This window comes from Melopsittacus undulatus, chromosome 6, assembly GCF_012275295.1.
Source record: "Melopsittacus undulatus isolate bMelUnd1 chromosome 6, bMelUnd1.mat.Z, whole genome shotgun sequence".
In the NCBI taxonomy this organism is placed as follows: Eukaryota; Metazoa; Chordata; class Aves; order Psittaciformes; family Psittaculidae; genus Melopsittacus; species Melopsittacus undulatus.
Genome location: NC_047532.1, coordinates 31,558,496 through 31,578,225, shown reverse-complemented (window position 1 = coordinate 31,578,225; position 19,730 = coordinate 31,558,496). Strand labels below are relative to the sequence as shown.

At 39.4% G+C, this 19,730-nt stretch overlaps 1 protein-coding gene across 5 annotated transcripts in view; it reads left to right on the top strand.

The window, feature by feature from the left end:
• The first annotated feature begins 448 nt into the window (after positions 1 to 448).
• Positions 449 to 19,730, top strand: part of TRIP12 (thyroid hormone receptor interactor 12) — a 77,487-nt gene continuing 58,205 nt past the window's right edge. For 2 of the 5 annotated variants that reach the window (XM_031047245.2, XM_031047244.2), the window contains exon 1: positions 504 to 596. The gene's annotated coding sequence lies outside the window, so the exon portion shown is untranslated. Of the gene's footprint in view, positions 597 to 8,209; positions 8,308 to 19,730 lie in introns of all 5 variants that reach the window. The other 3 variants (XM_031047242.2, XM_031047241.2, XM_031047243.2) reach the window with 3 other exon arrangements.

Below are 19,730 nucleotides of genomic sequence, written 5' to 3'. Positions count from 1 at the left end.
ACTCCCTCTCCTAACACCGACGCCATTTTGGGACGCTGGAAAGTTGTATCTATAGCAACCAGGAAGAGGCGGACATCACGCGGGGTCACCGGGAGCCCAGCCCCCTCTTAAAGGCGCAGGGCCGGTAGTATCGCGGTGGCCTGGCAGGGTCTTCGGCCCCACCACCGGCAGAGCCTCGCTCTGCCGCCGGCTCCGCCCTCCACCCGCGCCCCCCGCCCTCACCCGAGGGGAGGCACACTCGCGGACCCAGGGGTGACGACCCGGGCGGAGGGATACTGACCGCTGAGCACCGACCCCGCCGGACGAAGGGATCGGGGCTCGCAAGCGGCCGCAGCGGGGGCTGCGTGGGGGGCGACAGCCGTGATTGGGCAGCCCGCCGGGTCAGAGGGCTCTCCGGCCCCGGTGGGGCCCCAGGGCTGGGAAAAAGTAGTCCCCTAGCCTCCCCCTCGCGCCGTTGGAAGGGGTTCGGCGGCGGAGGCGGCTCTGCTCGGTGCTTCGGCTTCAGCTGATAATTGAAGGGAAGAGAGGTGGTTGTTGCTGGGAGGAGGGAAGGCACGGCACGGCAAGTCTGTGAAGGCCGTATCGGGACAAACTAGGTATTCGGGGCCCGTCTGTTCTTTCAGGGGGCGTTGTGGGGGTGGTGTGGTGCTGGGTTCTTCGGCAGTCTCCGGCCCGGGCCTGTTGTGTCATCCCCGGCATTAGCCAAGCTGCCCTTCCTGGCGGCCCGGGGCAGGGGGAGGGGAGTAGCGCCATCCCGGAGCTTTGTTGCGGATGGGGGTGCGGGAGGGGGACGGGGACGACACGACGCCGCGCTGGTGAGTGTGTGTGTTGGGGGCCTGCGGTGTATAATGGGGTGAGGAGGGGGAGTCCTCGCGGAGGAGGGAAGGGGTGGAAATGGCACTGACAAAATGGCTAGGCAGTCACCGGGGCTCGTTCGAGGGACATCCCGTTTCCCCCAGGCGCCGGGCCGAGCTGCTGCGCACCGCATCGCCTCGCCTCTCTTGAGCTGCCCGGCGGTGGGGGGAGTGCGGCCTCCTCGCTCGAGGCCCTGTGTAGCTGCTGATACAAAAGGGCAGTGTCGATGTTGACACTGCTGTACCGATTTGTATGCCCTTCTCCGTCTTCTCCCCCGCTCCGCTTGGCCCCCTTTTCCCTAGTAGTTTTTTTTTTTAATATTAGTGTTTAATTTTTTTTTCCTCTTTTTTTTTTCGCGGAGGAGCTATCGAATATCTTAAAGGAAGAAAATAGATAGCAACTCCTCTTTCATTCTCCCTTGCCCAGCTCGATAAAAATGCTAAATAATCGGCCGACGTCCATATTTCACAAGCTTGTGGTGGTGGTGGGGGGGCGGAGGAAGAAGGTGGGAAGAGAATGGAGGCACTTGTGGGGTCGGAGTTACAGTGTCGGCTGCCCACGAAAGGGGTTGTTTTCTCCGTTATCATTTTAGAACTGATGTTTTTGTTGCTTTCCGTTAAAAAGCAAGTTGCCTGGTCTTTGCGTTTGCTTGCATAATGCGTCGTACTTGGAGGCTGATCAAACGCTGGGTTCTGCCTTTCCTGCCTGGCTCTTCCTTCTTCCCCCTTCCCTGGGGGGGGCTGGGGAGCGCGAGAAGTTTTGAGGTGCCGTTAGTACCGACGCCAGCCGCCTCCTGGTAACTGCTCTGGTTCTCTGGGGCTAGGAAACAAACCGATACCGGGGCTTTCACCAGACCTGTAGGCCTGTCTTCCTGTTGTTCAACTTTTTTGTTGGTCCCCCTTCCCCCCCCCCCCCCCTTCCGAGTGCACTGGCTTTCTCGACAGCCAGGGGTTTTCACAGAACGGGAGTCCGAAAGTCTAGACTGTGAACCGGAAAATAATAGGGGAAAGAATGGAAAGTTATGTCAAGGGCTTTGGGGAAAAAAACATCGACGTATCGAACAAAGGTCCTGCCTGTATTAGAGAGAGAGGCCTGCATGTGAGGCCTGATTGTGTCGCATTTACACATGGGGAAGAAATGAGTGCTTGGTACTGGCCTAAATTTATTCTGTAAGTCTGGCATGCAACTCGGGAACATTTTTAGAGTGTGTGTGGTTTGTTTTGAGGGCGTTTTTATTACGTGTAGCAATCCAATAATTTTTAATTTTTTCCAAAAGATTTTTTTTTAATTCCTGTCTTTTTCAACGAAAATAATATTGATCCAGAGTTTCTAACACAGTAACACAGAACTTAACCAGGGTAACTTCCACAGTTTATGTCTTGTGTGTATTATGAATTTGAGTTTCCTGGTGCTTTAAAGGCAGTCAGAAAGAGGAGTTGAGTAGTTACCACTTGACAAATATGAAGTACATCCCTGTAGTGAGAGGAGGAATTCTGAACACGTAAATTAATTTCACGAGCTTTGTGTAGGGAACTGTCACTGAAGGTATACTTAATTTGTAAGATCCTAAAAGCAAGAGTTGCTGTGATTACTTGTGTTTATCTGTGGTATATTCTCTCCAGGTCTCTCCTATCTCACCTCCTCAAGTCTAGACTTCTGATTGTACAAGGCTGGCTTTTGGTATTTGATTGCTGCTCAGATTTGTGATTTTTAATTTTTTTAAATTAAGATAGAAATTTTAACTTTTTTTTTCTACATTTAAAAAATATGCATAACTAATATCAAAGAAGTATTTGAAAAAAATAACTGTATATACCTTTTTATCGTTTGGTAGCTTATTTACTAAGTATTGATAGGAATGAAAGATATTTGTGAAAATATTAGTATTTCAGTTCTTGAAGGTAATAGTTTTAACAATGCTGTATTTAAACTAAGATGTTTAAAAGCAGTGTTTTGGTGAGTAAATACTTCAGGTTTTCAGGCATGTGTTTTAAATTTGTAATAGTTTCTAAATTTCTAAAATGTGGCTGATTATGAATGGCTGGGCTTTGCATATACATTGGCTTTGATCTTAAAATGGAAGGGTATTTTTAGTTTTTGCTGTTTGGTGTATCTGATTACTGTGTTAGAAATACAGGTAATGTGTGGGGTTCCCCCCTGCTGCTTGCTCTGAGGATGTCTAAAAAAATTGGGAATAGTAAGCTTGAATTGATAAAGTTTAAATGTTCTTCAGTCTCCAGATGGCTCCATAGGTAGAAGCCTAACCAGGTTTTAGCTGTTAGTAGAAAAATTGTAGGTCACCCACACTGTGACATTACTACTTACTAATATAGCAGATCTAATTCAGTAGGAGTGCCGACCTGTTGAGTAAGAGGCTTATGAAAATGGAGTCTTTTGATGTGTTGCAAAAGTTCTTTAGGCCAAAGTGACCATTAGGGAAACAACCTGTATCTTCCCAGTAAATGAATAATCAGAACTGTCATTCTCAATTGGGAATGATGCACAAATTAATTGTTTTTTTTTTATTTCCTACTTTATATTGCTTTTTGACTGTCTTCAAACTCAGAATGTAAATATTATAGGAAAATTATGATCAAAACTTCTTCTAATAAATCATTTGTAAACTTGAGGCTCAAAGCTACAGGCAACAAAGACTATATTTCTTCTGCAGCAGCTTAGCAAAAACGTAATGCAGTTGACTTTAATGTAATGAAAAATATGATTAATTTTTTTGCATCTTTGCATCACTGAAAAGTACAGTTACTTAGAGACAATCCAAGATGATAACCTGACTGAATTCCTTTTGTTCCTAAGCAGTGAAACTGAAGCATGAGTAGGAAAGTTATTGTTTGACTAACCTACATGTTTATTCTTAACTTACAGCGTAAGCAAATCTCAGAACTATCTGTGTTAATCTTATAGGCCATGCTGTATTTTTTGACAAGCTAATTAGTAAGCATCATGTAGAACACTTCTGATCACAGGTCTGTCTTCTGTCACACTGAGACTAAATTATTTTGACAAAGTACAATCAAATCCTGAAGTTGTACAACATGGTGTACTATCACGTTGTCAAAAACTGAAACCCGAATGTTTCTACGATCTCCCATTGCCCTGTTGGATCATCTGTGTCTTGTTTATCACCTGTCAAATTAATAACATTCTCTATAAAGCACTTTGTGGACTCTGACACTCTTAATAGTGGAAACTTTTCATACAGCTGTCAGTACTGACTGAACAAAGCAATACATCTGAATTTTTGGTAGGGCAACAGATTACCTTTGAGTAGTGAGGTTTGGTTTTTTTTTTCTGAAAAAGTAACACTTTGAAACTGCTTAATATTTTTATATATAGTATAGCAGTTTTATGGCAGTATATGAATAAATTCTTGCAGAGTGTTTTCATAGCAAATATTTAATTCAGAACATGAGGTTGATAACTGCAAAACTAAGTCATAATAACTTTATTTTATATTAATAGAAAAAATAGCAGGAGGAAAAGAATGTGTTTCTCAAGAAGCAGACCTATTTTCAGACTTCTTACTGGTTATCAAGCATAGCAAAAGCTTGTATGTAGCTGCTTGTTTCAGGATGTCTTGTTTTTTTTTTTTTATGATTAAGCTTAAAACATGAATTCTGTAAATAAAAGATTTCCAGCTACGCATGGTATCAAGTGTAGTCAAAGATAGTGGTAAGTCAGCTAGGTTTTCACTGTATGCTTTCAGATACCAGTGATGTTTGCTTCAGTGTGAAGGTTAGTTTTGAGGAGCAATTGTTCTTCTAATCCTGCCACATGATAAAATGTTTTTCATCAAGTTGGTTGAAACTGTAAATTCGCAGTCTTATTCTCCTTCAATTCTGTCTGGCAGCCAGGGTTTGAGTACACATAACCAATCTGTTTACTCACTGTTTATAGTAAGGCTTGTCTTGCAATATACTGACTGTTGCCAGTCTTACTTGACTCATGAGCATACTCAGTACAAATATGGTAGAAAACTGCCATGTATAACAGCAGTAGATAACCAACTTTTGAAGTGAAGACTTTTACATTGGAAAACTGAAAAAGTTAGGTGTATATTAAAAGTGTTAATCACAATGATCTAATGCTGGCCTTCAAAACTGAATAAGTTTGAGAAGTGCTAGCAATGGTGTTCAAGCCATAGTTACCTTCAGTTACTCAAAAAAAGCCATTGTTGTTGTGATTCATAGAGTAAGCTGTTTTAGAAAGGATCCCAGAGGTCACGTGGCCCTGTTTACCACTTGACTTTATCTACTCTTAAATAGTTTTTCATTGATCACTGAACTGATAAAACAGCTTCATCTGCTTGAGTGATAAGAAAAGGAAAAAACAAACCCCAAACCAACAACAGCAAAAAAAAACACCCAAAAAAAAAACCCAAAAGTAAAACCACCACCACCAAAAAAAAAAAGGCAACAGACAACAAACCTGAAAAGGTATGTGGGGGTGTGTGGAGAGGAAACTGGAAGGATTCTAAAATGTGTAGCAGTACAATGTTGTCTTGAGAAGCTGGGGGAATTCACTGTTCCGAATGGATTGGTCTGCTTTGTGATGATGTCCACAATAAAGCGTGCATGATGAACTGCAAAGATTTGACCTTCTTAGAAGGTATGAAAGGTTCTGAGTCATCTCCTGGAATGTGAACCTAGAGTTATAGAGAGCAATTTGGTTTCAAAATGGAAGCTGAGGTCCCTGGTACTTGTTGAACAAGAAGGCTTTTTTAAGATCAGACAGAAAAGATACATTTCATGTTTATTCTGCTTTCAGAGTAACTTGTTACTGACAAGCCTTCTTTTATTGTATAACATCCAGATAATTAAACTTAGTGTAAAGAAGGGCAACTACTTGCTAGACTGTTATAAAGGTGGAAATTAAAGACTACAGATATGTTTATTTTCTGATGTGCATGTTATTTGGGGATGAAATTGTTCAACTTTCAGAAGATGGTTGAGTAGTGAAAGGGGCTTTAGGCTCAATAACAGCAGTGTGCATCTCCTTCATATTTGTGGCTGACATGTGTAAAGCATGGTTAATATCAACTGTTATTAATGCAGAGCAGTAACTGCAATGAAGAATTTTTACTTTGATTTTAAGGGTAGCTCCTAAGGGCAAAACCATTAGGAAAATTAGGCCTAGGACAATCTATCACAGGTCATCTGATACATACTTTCCAAGATAACTAGGTCCTGCTATTGTTGCCTTTAGAAAGCATGTGTGCTGTCTTGTTCTCCCTCATATTTCTCCATGTCTAACTTCTGCCTTCTTTGCTTTGCTATGAGCTTGTTGTGGTTTGTCTTACCCACTCTTGAGTAGATGAAATGATCTCTTTGTACGGCAGGGGCTTATGTGCTTAAAGTCTGTCTGTACCTCCTGCCCTGATCTAGGACTGCTTATGTGTAAAAGTACAGGAAAATAAATAAATATAGAAACCAAAAGACCTCTCAAATTATTTTTGTTTAGGAGCAATATGAATGAGTTGAGGTGCCATTATATGCATTATAACACTGGTGATGGTGGATTTCAACATTCTCCATATCCCTTGTCTCCTCTCTGCCCCTTTCAAAAGAAGAGAAAAACTACATACATGTGGCCCACCACCAACTATAAGGGAACTTTAGTTCAATGTCCTTGATGCTTGCTGTAACTTCTGGAGTTAGTGAGAAGCTGTTTTTACATTATATATCTTTGTGGGTTACGAACCTGTGGTAGATGTCATCTTCTAGCCCTGACGTTAACTAGTCTTAAAAACCAGACATCCATGTTAATAATGTTCTGTGTCTTCTAATGTCAAATCTATTATGAAATCAGTTTATTTAGTATAGAAAGTGTCCCTTCCTGGAAGGTGTGTGCTGTGTAACTGAATCCTCTGATCACAGGTGAGATGTGGCTATGCATTTAAAGAGAACTAATGAAGAAAGTAACTGAAGGTGCATATTAATAGGCTGTATACTGAATGCGGACTTGGAACTCTGCCTTCATTAGAGAGCGAATGTTTTCCTCTATTTTGAGGATATAGTCAGTTTTAATAAAGTAACTGACTGGGAGCTGTAATTTCTCTTCAAAACTTCATGTGTTTTGACTTTTACAGTTGTTTCAGGTATAATAGCTTGATAAATTCAACCATTGTAAGGGTTAGGGGAAGGTGGGAAATCGATAACTTGAATTGGGGCACTCAGACAGTCATAGGCTGTAAACTAAGCCTGAGTGAATAGCACCTGAGGCGAAGCTCTTGTAGGTAGGCTTCATATCTTTAAGGTAATGCCAGTAATCAGAATAAATGAATTCAAGTATTGGGAAGTGCAAGACCTCTGTCAGTGTATGTAAAAGCAACTTCAGTTGAGGCTATTAAAAAAATTTCAGGAGAAAATACCATTTGAACTGAACCTTGGACAGTGATGGAAACATCATAACTTTGGCAAACTTTAAGCCAGGATTCCAAGGGTTAAAAAGTTGTCCTTAAAAGATCTGCAGTCTATCCAACAATGTTTTTTGTGTTTATGTAATAACTACATGCTGCCACATCTTACTCTGATACTATTTCATCTGATTTATTTAGTGGATAACTTTCTGCAATATAACACTGTTAATAAAAATGAAGACCTGCATTATGCAGTAAGATGATGGATTAAAGAAGTTTCATTCCCACACTCAGTTACAAAAAGCTTGGCAGAAGATCAGATGTGTTTCTTTGTCAAAAATAAACATAGCAAATATGCTTTCTTCAAATTTCTTATATGACAGCTTTTAAGTTGATACAGTTCTGCTGCATATTTGTAGTCTTGCAACTGAATGTAGCCATGTTTTATAGTACACTGTCAATAGGGCTCCAGCTCAAAATTTTCATCAGTGCTTTGTAACTACAATTGGAAGAAGCATTGTTAAGAGAAATGCTGTTGCACACCTCAATCTGCACATTTAAGTATTTCATGGTGAGAGTGGAAACTGAGTGTTTTTCAGGTTAACTGTGAAAAGGAAAGATGGATTTTCTGGAATTTAGAGTGTGAAGAAACAGTACTGCTTAAATCATATAACCTTAGAACAGCTAGGGTTGGAAAGGATGGTAAGATCTTCTAGTTCCAACCCCCCTGAAATGGGCATGGACACCTCACATTAAACCATGTCACCCAAGGCTCTGTCCAACCTGGCCTTGAACACTGCCAGGGATGGAGCATTCACAACTTCCTTGGGCAACCCATTCCAGTGCCTCACCACCTGTACAGTAAAGAACTTCCTCATATCCAAACTAAAATGCCTTCCACTAATGTTTAAATTCTTGAGAACTATGGTCACGGTGGTAAAGATTTTTTTTTTCCTTTTTTTTTTTTTTTGTCCTTAGTAGTTTAGGTCGTTTATGAAATACAGCCAAAACTGAACTGGAGTCAGAAAGGCCACTGAAGATTTTGATTTAACCGTGCTGTATGCAGAGGAACTTGGGTAAGATAGATCCTGAGAACTGTGTTTGGAAACTTGAGGTAAATACAAATGTAGTGATAAGTTAATTTTTGAGAGCACACTTAAAAAAGTTAAGTTGCCTATGAGACTTCACTGAAGTGACAGGCAAAGTAATCTCTATCTGTCACTTAAAAAGTACAAAGCAATGAACACACTTCTTGCTATACTTCATTGCTCCCAGAGGTTGTCTAAAGTAAATTCCCTGGGTGCATCAGGCTTTTTCCTCTGTCACAGACTTAGTCAAAACCTGCAAGAACTGTTAGTGTGGTTTTAAATAGGTTCCTGTTGGGTAACTTATGCCAGTAGAAAAATGTGATGTAGTTCTGTCATCTGTTTTTCAAAACTCTTTACTTATATATAAGTCCGAGTTTCTGTCTGACTGGGATCTCTATTGGATTGAGATCTCTTGTTTAAATTCTAACTGTGCTTCCTGCTGTCAACAGCTGTAGTGTCACCAGAAATACTTTGTCAACTCCTTTAACCTGTTCTTCAGCTGTCTGTTCTAACTGTTGTTGCTTCTCTTTGTGGTCTGTTTCATTGTTGCCATTTCAAGGCAGCTTAGATCTCACTTGTACTACTAATGCAATGAAATTCATAATTGTTTTTGTTTGGCAAAGTTATGTTGGGCTGATTGGAAAGTCCACTTGGTAAGATGGTACGTCAAAACTCTATAGCAGGCAATATTATTAGTTGACCTAACAACATAGTCATATTTTGACTTTCTATGTTCTGTAATTCGTCTCTGAAAGTTGTTAATAACTCAATTATTGAATCTCTGTGTTGTACTTTTGTAGAGTTCCTGTATATTGTTTGCTAGTTCTACATGAAGCTATTTGTTGTTGGTTTTTTTTTGTTTGGGTTTTTTTTAATTAAAAAAAATAATTGAGTAACTAGTTAGGTTTCCTGGCTGTATTAACTCTGGCATATCCCTCCCTGCCCTCCTCACCCCCCCCCCCCCCCCCCATTTGGGAGATATCAAACATGAACATATGGACAGAGTGACACAGCAATAGAAGGATCAAGCTGGATAAACAACCTCTGCATAGAATAATGCTGTCCAAAAGAGTGGTGTGTGGTTTGTGGTTTTTTATTTTTAAATCCTAGAACTCACTGCTTATTGCAATAACTTGGTTTGAGGAGAGCTATATCCTGCCTCCACCCCTCCTCCTCAGCAGAATGTGTAGGGACAAGTTTTGTTTCCTTAGTCACAGTAAAGTTTCAGTGGTAGGTACCATGGGGCAGGGTAAGAACAGTTTAACAAACTGCAGATAATACTAGTTTGCTTCTTCACAATGTTTTCTCTGAGTTTACCTTCTGGGAAAGAATGGGTGTTAGAGTGGTGTTCTGGTTACTTCCTTTTCAAAAAGAGCAAAGTGGATGTATTGGCTTTTTCTAGGAGCTGAGTGTTTAAAATACTTTTCATACCCGAGTATCTCAGTCATCTCTCTCTGACTGGCCTAGTAGAACAACAGAACTTGTTATTTGTCAGTTCTCTGTGAGGACAGTGAAGAGCTACTATCTAGGAAGAGACCTTATAATTTCAAAAGTGTAACTTTGTTAATATTGTTGGTTTATCCCTTGGTATATATAACTTGCGGCTGTCTAAAAAGCAGCTAAGTGCATGCATTGGTTTTAGTCTCACACTTGGGTTTTGACTCTTCAATCCTCCTGGGAGATTTTTTCAACATGTTGTTTCTTGAAATTTGGGATCATCTGATTTCTAGCCTGAAAGTTTGTCATAACTGTTTCGCCTGCTAACTGTGTCAGTGCTGTCCTCTTACTTGAAGTACTTTTCTTGGTATTTTATCCTTGGCACTTAAAGCATTTATAACCTTGTTGGCAGGCTAAATAATACAGGTTTTGTTAGTCACCTCCTGTACTCTTACGTACTTTCGACTGAAATTCATCTCTCTTGACCAAGGACAACTGTGATGGGGTAGAGTATTCCAGATGAATGCTTTTTTTGTACAAAAGCACTGGAGAATTCTCATTTACTCTGTAATGGTGTATCTACATGAGCATTGGTTCCTCTTCCACTCCCCCTCACTTCACCCTCCCCCACCCTCTTCCCATCCAGTATCATTCTGTGAGTAACTAGAGCATATAGTCACTAATGCTTATGTCAGCTCACAAGCTTGGCTTATAGTAAAACTTGGGTTTAGTGTTGAGGGGTAGGATTTCCATGGTGCTTGATATTATTGTACTTTATAGCACTGCAAGTGTCTCAGAATAATTCACTGTTCTGTATTTTGAATGCATATTTTTTATGTTGGGGGAGGGAAGGAGGAGAGGAAAGGTAACTTGCAAGTTGTAATAGTTTTGGGGAAAAAAATGGGAATTTTGAGGGAACAGCTCTGGCTTTAGGTGACCATATTACCTGTGTAATTGAAATTACCTGTATATTGAAATAAGCAAGGCTGTAATAAACAATAAAGCTGTAATAACAAGAAATTTCATAGTTTCCTTCTATGGGTAAGAGTCTGTTTATCATTACAAATACTTTCTGCTACACTCATACAATGATGTATTCTGTTTGAATGCTACTTAACAGAAGTTGGTTGTTTAAATAGTTTTGGATTTAACAAAACAGAAACAAAATAATGAATGCCCTCTCTTCTGTAAGCCTGGAATTAGTACCAAGTGTCTAGTTTTGCTGTCCTGTACTGATGTCCTGTTGTTTACTGAATGAGGATTTCAAGATTTAATTCCATCACAAGTTTAATATTGGCTGTCTTCAGGTGTTAAAAATGTTTATGGGTTAAGTGCCCATAGCTTACAGAACTGTCATTTCCAGCCATTTGTTCTTAACATTGGGCCTCTGATTGCGCATTCACTATAGCTCTGTATATTTTAAGTCCAGCTATGTCTGAAAAATAGAAGTACTTTAGACAAAAATACTCTTGCTGTAGTTGTTTGCTGTAACACCGCTTTGAAACTGATGGGTAGAAGGCTGTAGTTTAAATAGTGCTCATCAAAGGGTACTTGTGTTCTTTTGTGAAACTCCAGTTCAGTGAGAATATCTATCTACAGAAGTTCATAAAGTAAACAAATGTAATTTCATGGCACTACTGACATGGTGAAAGTTAGGCTGTCCTGTGAGAAGTGTTTGAAAGAACCAATTTTTAATATTAGTTTGTCAGGAAAGAACATATTCCTGGAAATGCTGTCAACACTAATGGGATCTCTTTTTTTAAATAGTAACTTGTTTTTTAATTTTTTTTTTTTTTTTGTAAAGCAGAGAGACAGTGGTTCCTTACTGGGTTTTTTTTGGGTCATTTTAGATTGGAGTACTTTAAATACCAGGCTTTTAGCCCAAAATATCTAGTTGCTAGTTAAAGGCTAACAGGATGAGAAAAAACGAAGCTCGCAAGTATGTGTAAGGTTTTATACCACTGACTCTAGCTGTATTGTCATGAATGTTGCAGCTATACCATGAAAGGGGAAAGGTAATTGCTCCCATGGGATCTCTGTGTTTAGTTCTCTTAAATGAAGGTGTTCTAAAGATGTTAACCTGCTGCTTTAGCTTAGAGCAGCTCAGGCAAGGAATTTAAGGACCTGGAGTTTTGTGCCTATTGACTCATGAAAGCTGTTCAGAAATAAGAGTGTAGCAAGTACAGAAGATGAGAAACTACTGTATTTCCTCTTATTTTCAGGTAGCTTGTGTGAAACTGCCTTTGCTTTATGTAATTTAACTTGTTTAGAAAGCTTACTTCAGAAGGGTTTGGTCTTTCTGTTGAAAATATAAAATTAAAAAAGTAACCAGTGGAAAACCAGACCTGTGCCACCTAGAAGCTGAAGCTCAACCTATAGCAGGATATAGCAATTTAAATGTCTCGGTTAGTTAAGGTGCATCCAGAATCAAGGTAGTTTGTCATTACTTAACAGGATTCTAGGTTATGGCTACAAACTAGAGTTGTATGTACTTTTTGGGGTGTTTGCAGTGTTGCTGGGAAGGTTGGTGGCCCAGCATTGAGGTGGGAATAATTTAAAAATATGTATTTGTGACTGGCTGGCTATCATCTAAGCTGCTTTGTTGTTTGTACATGCATAGATAAGATTATCATTTGTGGTGGAAAAGCTGATGTAATTTCTGGTTGCTTTAGCAGAATTTGAAGGCTTTTACTGGTGACAGTGGTAGCTTAAAGTATCAGGTTTTAAATTGTCTATATAAATTTGTACAGGTGCAATCTATGTTTTTCTTTTTTTAACTAATTCCTGATGTTCAGTGTGCTGAATTCTTAAGCAAAAATGGTCTGCTCAGGCATTAGAGTAAAACTAAGAATTGTACTGTATTGCTGTACTTTCTGAGGTTTTTGTGTAAGTAGAGGTATTTGAAATAATGACGTACTCAAAGGTAGGAACTTTGGATAAATACGTGTAGTACTTGGAAGCTACCTTCTATGAAGTGCTCAAGATTTCTACTTAGTTTATGGATTAGAGGAACTAAATTTCCTTTCTAGTTTATTTAGATGACCACACTCACTAGGAGGTCTCCCAAGAAATGTAGTTGGGTTTTCAGCGTACATCAGTGTTGTGGTACTCTTTGAAAGATAGGGTGGAGTTTAGCTGAAAAACTGTGTAGTGCAGGTTGATGGCTCTAATGCCTTGAAGTCTGTCTTGTTTAGGTTTTCTGTCCTTAGTCTGCACTGTAACTGTACTGTAAGTGAAATCCTGTCGAAGAGTAAAAGGAAGTGTAATCACTATTAAGCTTAGAGATAATGGAGTTTTTTTAAAAAAAAAGTTTGGCTTAATGTCTGTCATAGTTGAATATGGACAGAGTATTTATGCTGACTTTTTAACTAGGAAAGTATCCATTATGAAATGCACACTACTATACTGCATCCAGAATGTTTTTCTTGAAAGTGAAAAAAACACCACTGAAACTTGTAGACTCATCATGCAGCCATTCAATGCAATAATTATTTTTGTTAGTATATGTCACTGGCACATGCTGTATTTGGTAGAGCGAGACTATTCATTTGAAAGTCCAGTGTTAGAAGATTTGTACTCTCTACTATCTAATTAGTCAAAATAGACATTTAATAGGAAATAGTTTAAGCTATTTCTTAATAGTTAGTGCCAGTTTGGTGAGCAGTGGTTTCATTACCATTCAGATCTGTGGAGGAAATTGTGGGACAGATTAGGCTGTTTTCAAATTGCAGTACACAGAATCTATCCCAAAACCGTTCTGCCAGAGGAGCCTTTAAATACAGAGAAAACATACAAATAAAGATTGAAAAGCATAGAAGAAAGACCCAAAGTTAGTACAATTAATTTGGAATTTTTGATAGCTGATGGAGGTTGGAGGTGCTAGGACATAATTGATGTGAAAAAGATATCAAAGACCTGATGTGAGGAAGAAGAAATAGTAAAGATGCTTGATTACTAGAACACTTCATTGCTCATTAATCCTATGTGGGATGGGGATGTGCATGCTCCTAGCTGAGTATCTCTCATTAGCAAAACAGATGTAGGATTAAGAGAGGCTCCAGTCTTTCTGAAGTGCCTAAATTTTGCATTTAATATGATAAGATATTGTACAGAGGGGAGGGAAGGAAGAAACTGTGCTAATATATGGGCCTGCAGTTTTTTTCCATCTTCCTTCACAAGCCTGTCTACATTATATATTGTCTTTAATCTTTCCCTGAAGCCACTCCATTCCCTGTGTGGTTTTTACTGAAGTGTTGTAAAGAGAGTTGTTCTATCTTGCATCATGATGAATATGCCTTTTGCAATTAAATATTCTTTTGTTTGCCTTGTCTCTTTTACTTGTGCATATTATTAAATGGCTAAAAGAAATAGTAAAGAGGATAACATCTGAAATAGTTCTGAAGATACACAAAAGTCTCATGGATATTTTTTAAAGGGAAAAAACAAAACCAAACAAAAATACCCCCAAAACCCCAAACACGAGAAAGACAAGATGATGTCTTGCATGGGAGTTATGTGAAGTTTACTTCCAATTCAGTGTTGTCTTAATGGTATGGGATTATTTTCTTGTTTGCAAAAATTTGCTTTCAGGAGTGTAGCAAGATGGGTGCATAGCCTTGCTCCAGGGTATACTGTTGCTGATGTGCACACAAAGCACCTAAAAGAAACTCTTTCCCTTTCCCCTGTTCCTTGTCATCTTCTGTTCCAATCCTAGGCAAGGCCAGAATAAGTATGTGTTGTTTGGGGGCAGTAGGTTGTAGGTTTACTCGTAAGGCATAGTTATGTGTTAGTGTAGGATAGAAGGTCACCTGTATAGGAGACAACCTTTGAGTATTCTGATTGGATCACAGAGTAAATTGCAAGAGCAAAGGCTTATCAAATCAGCTATTATATTATCTAGTTCTTGAATAATAGTTTTGGTCCTAAGGTCAAGCTATAGAAAGCTTCAAGCTCTGCTTGTTCTTTACAAGTATCTTGGAACTGTGTCAAAACTTTGTTCTTCTGATTAGTTTTCTGTATTCCTGGTAGTCTGTGAATCCTTACAGTGTATTAAGGAGCAGCAGTTTAGCTGAGAGGTAACAAATTTAGGCAGCATCTATTGGAACATCTTGCCAGGAAGTAAGCAGTCTTTCAATCTGAAGTGATTATTGGCAAAGGCTTTAGGAGAGCTGGCCATGCTGTGACACTGAGGAAAAGTACCTTATTAGTGTAAATATGTTCACCTAGTGAACTATAAAATGTGTATAGTTACAGTTGTTCCTTATGCAAAAAAAATGTGTGGGTAGCCTGGGAGAGAGGAGGTAAAAATCACTGGTGAAGTAAAGGAGAGGAAAGGGCTAGTGGTACTTGCACATATGGGAAGGGAGAGAGGAGTTTGTAGTAGACACTTTTTTGTCGGTACTAAGGTTTGTTGATGGTGAGTTCTTGTCTAGCTTAAAATTAAAGCTAAGTCTGGTATCCTTCTAAAAAGCATTTGAAAGACCTCTAATACTTAGATTTGTGTAAGTTCAGCATCTTAATGCTCTGCATTCAGGTTCTTGGAGCATTCATTTGCTAAGCACATACTTAGTAATCTCCATGTACAATGCCTCATTCCTACAGACTTGTTTCATTTGTAGAGTACTGAAAACATGCGTATGTGTGTAGTAGACAATTTCCTCAGTAAGGTGTGCCATAAAATTTAATTCCTTCATAAAGCTTGGAATACTTTTGACAGCTTCTTCCATGACTGTAAGGGTTGGAACCTTCCTGAAGTGCAGTTCTGGAAGCCAATATTATATGTTCTGTGTAGTTACCATGGAAGAATAGCTCTGAGCATTGTGGAGTTAAAGACAGATTAATCCTTAGTGTTTAACAGGAGCTTCTTTAGATGCTTCTTTAGATGTGACTTCCTTTTATTCAGCTTTACAGAGAATTTCTGTTTCTTTAAGCTGATATTTGGTAGGTAGTTTGGTAGTTTTGATATTTCATACAAGGTAAATATCTTTGATTGTGTCAATGATTTGGTATGTGTATTGAAACTTGCTCTTATTACATCAGTGCAAAGTATAATGTCAATGTCTAAATTTTTCTTAGGTTGAGGTGCACCTGTGGCACATGAGCCAGTGGCATCTTGGAATTGAACTCCTACCCAGTTCAGAAACCTTAAATATGTTTTAATCCCTTTGTTTGGTCTTGCAGTATCCTTGTGATAGTTAAAGATCTGTATGCAGAACTAGTGCTGAGGAAGCCGGAAACTTAACCTGTTTTAATTGGATTACTTCCTCAACAGCTACAATTAAACCGTTTCCCAGATTGTATCATGTGGCATAGGAATCTTGTTATGCATTAGGCCTATGATGTTTTTTGGATAGAAGACTTAATTCAGGATAGCATAACCTGCTTGAGACAATGTAGGAAAGGAAGCCTTAACAGACATCAGTTTGAGTCAGTGCTAAATACAAGTGATTAAAAAAAACAAGAGAAACTCCTGATATCTTCCTTATTTGTCCAGACCTCTAAATGATACTTTTAAGATACAAAAACTTGAGACCTGTTCTAGTAAAGCTGAAAATAGATGTCCTCCCCTTCCCCTGGAAATGTAGGATTTTTTTATTTTTTTATTAAATTTGTTTTTATCTCCAAAGTGTTTCTCTTTAACCCATGCTAGTATGAGTGATTGGGCTTCTCCACTTTGGGCATTTCTGTATGTAAACTAGTTTCAAGCTGAAACTGAATATTATAAAAATGAAGACTCAGTCTCTTCCTTCTGCCTTGTTTTCAGGGTTCATCTACATAATGCCCTATAATCTTGTGTTTGTCTGTTGTACTTGTCTAATCCAGTAACTTCTGCAAGGTCTAGTCTCTGAATTTCTTACTTCTAGTGGCTAATTAAATTGGGTTTGCTTTTCTTTTTTTTAATGCCTCACCCCTTCTAGTTGTCTAGAAGATTGCAGAGATCATTTTATGCTGATTTAGACTTTGAGTGGCCAAAGTGTGTTTTATTAGCCACTGAGCTCACTATTTCTCTGTAATATAAGACAGCTTGGCAGAAGTTGATGAGGAACTTGGCTGCAACCTGGGGCATGTATTGTCTAACAGGCTCTGCAGGTAGGACATGGGTATGTACTGTATCAGTGTTTGTCTTATAAACTCCATTGCTAATGCTCTCAAAAATAAGAGGGATAGTTGCTGTTGACAACATATTTAATTTCCACAGTTAGACAATACAAAAGAGAAGAGATGGGTTGGAAGGGACCTTCAGAGGTCATCTAGTCCAACCCCTCTGCAGTGAGCAGGGACATCTTCAGCTAGATCAGGTTGCCCAGAACCACAAGCCAGTCTGGCCTGTAATGTCTCCAGGGATGAGCTGCTTTCTGTTTTTCTTGTCTTTTGTATGAGGATCTGAGTGACACTTCTGTACCTCTGTTAGCCAAAATGCACTTTGAAAGTAGACACATCTTGTAATATTTCTGTCCTTGATGAATGTAAGAAGAAAAATGGAAAAAAAAAACCAAACCAAAAACCAATCAACCAAATGCAGTGTGGTGGCAGAACTGAAGGGGGGTGCCCTCAAAACAAAGTTGTATTTTATTTACTCCATGCAACTACTTTTTCTTCTCAAACTGCAGCTTCAGGTCATCCAGAGGAAAGAAGTGTAGGAGGTAAAGGCTTTTGCATTCTTAATGTTAGGTAGGCCCCTTAACCAGCTCGCAAGAATTCAGTTAAACTTTAGTCCTGGTTTAATTTCTCAGTGCACTAAAAGGGTGATTCTTTCTTCGGTAATGAAAACTATGGATTCCTGAGTGCCATGAGCTGGGCACACTGGTCATACAAACAGACCTGAGACACCTGAGCTCAACTTTGAACCCTGTATAACCATATGCAAAACAGACCATGATCAGTGTTTTTTTTTTTTTTTGTTCCTTTAAGCTGTCCAGGTGAACAGGAATATTCTGCTGTGTAACTTATGCCAGGTACATTTTTTTAGCTGATTTGTGCATTTTTTTAGCTGATTTGTGAGATGTTTAGTTTCTTGTACAGTCAGTTGTACTGATAGCTGGTTATAAAGTGGTCTGCCAGTGGTGCCTGTTCATGTCTGTAGTTTGAAATAGTGCTGTGTATGATATTTAATTTTTTGATACAGTCCAAAAGGATTTGCTGGGGTTCTGGCTGTGGTGGGTAGACCAATCCACCATTTTCTTTCTAAACCAGTGATGGGTTCCAGGTCTTGGTAATCATTATGGAGCAAGGTTCTAAGCTTCTCCAGGTTGCAGAGTAAAGTCTTCAGTTTGCTTTTCCATATCAGGGCCAGCAAAAAGTTTCTGCAGTCTCAGACTTCAACTGACCTCCTTGAAGCAGGGGAGGCTCTTCAGCTTTTGCAGCTCAGAAATGTCTTCCCACTGTCACAACTATTCTTATCAACAGTGGAGCATGTGATAGCATATGTTTAGATTTTTTTCCTTGAACAGTACTTGACCTCTGACTTCCCCTGGCTATGTATTCGCAAGCTACGGTATCTTTTGCACAACTATCTTACAGTCCTTTCACCAGGTAGAAGTCAGTAGGTAAGGGTGTTATTTTGCTGGCTTGGGGTCATAGCATGTATAACCCGTTGAATCACACAGCCCTAGTAACCTGGGCATTCCTTTAGTGAGCAGTGTTGTGCTTCTTTAAGAGGCATTTTCAGTTTGAGAATGTACTGTGAGAACTTGTGAATCTTCAGTTTGAGGCAATGATAATCTAACTGCCAATTTGCAGTACAGCTTCCCCTAATTATGAACCATGAGATCACAAATAAAGGTATTTTTAGGTCTTTCCTTTTTCTCTTTCATGCCAGAACTTTCTCTTCCCATTCTTTGTCATTGTAGACATGTATGTATAGATGCAGTATAGAGAACCTTAACATAGTGCTTATATCCTTCCAAGTTCCTATCCATTGGTTTTGCTGATTTTGTGAAGGCAGCTTTCTGCATTGCCATGCTCAGCTAGAAGGCTGGGTAAGGTATAAGCTCTTGAAAGACTGCAATGGAAAGTTGACTTCTTCCTAAAGCAAGGCCCCAAGGTTGCCATAATCTTCTGATGACTGTTGTAAAGTCAGTGAGTTGAGTAGGGGGTAACTCCTGTTCCTTTACCAGTTTACCACTCATACGGAAGTGGTGGAATCACAGTTCCTGGAAGTGTTGTAAAAAATAAAGCATAGCTTGAAGCAAGCATGGTTCAGTGGTGGACTTGGCAGTCCTGGGGTAATTATTGGACTTGATGGTCTTAATGGTCTTTTCCAACATAGTTGATTCTGTGATTCCTGTCCTCATAATCTCCCCCTTCCTCTGCCCCCTGTGGAGCTCATAGCTTGAGTGTATTTATAGCCTACTGGTAATTGAGAAATAGTTGTCTGCAGTATCCATTATCCATACCTCTTTTAATATATGGGGTGTTTCTGAAATGGTTAAGAAATGCTTCTGCTCTAATGATTCAGAGTAGCTAATTAAAAGGAGCTTCCATTGTGCTGAAGTCTGATGGTGTGTATTTGTGTTTTTTTTGTTGTTGTTGTTTTACTGTGTTTTTTTTTTTATTGAAAGTTTTTTTGTTTTGGTGTGAAGTTACCCAGTGTGAAAATGGACATGTGAGTTGGCCGTGAGTCTATAATATTTTCAGTGACTGGAGTTGATATTTACAGCTTACCTGCCCATTTTGCTCACTTCCTCACCTTGGTCCAGGTGACTGGGTTGTATTTTTGAGGAACTGAAGGGGAGGGAGTGCTTTATGGTATAGCAGTTTTTTAGAGTGTTTCTTTTCCTCAGAAAGGTTGTCCTTGGGAGTGATGGGGAATGCCCCCTTGCACACCTTTAGATCTACACAGATCTGAGATTTGGTTACTTTAACTGATATCTATTGCATAACTACTTATAAAATGCTTCTGTTGAAAATACTGTTTTCTGATAGTCTGTTAGTGTCATCTTTGCATGCCTTTGTACCTGTTGTGGTATTTTGAT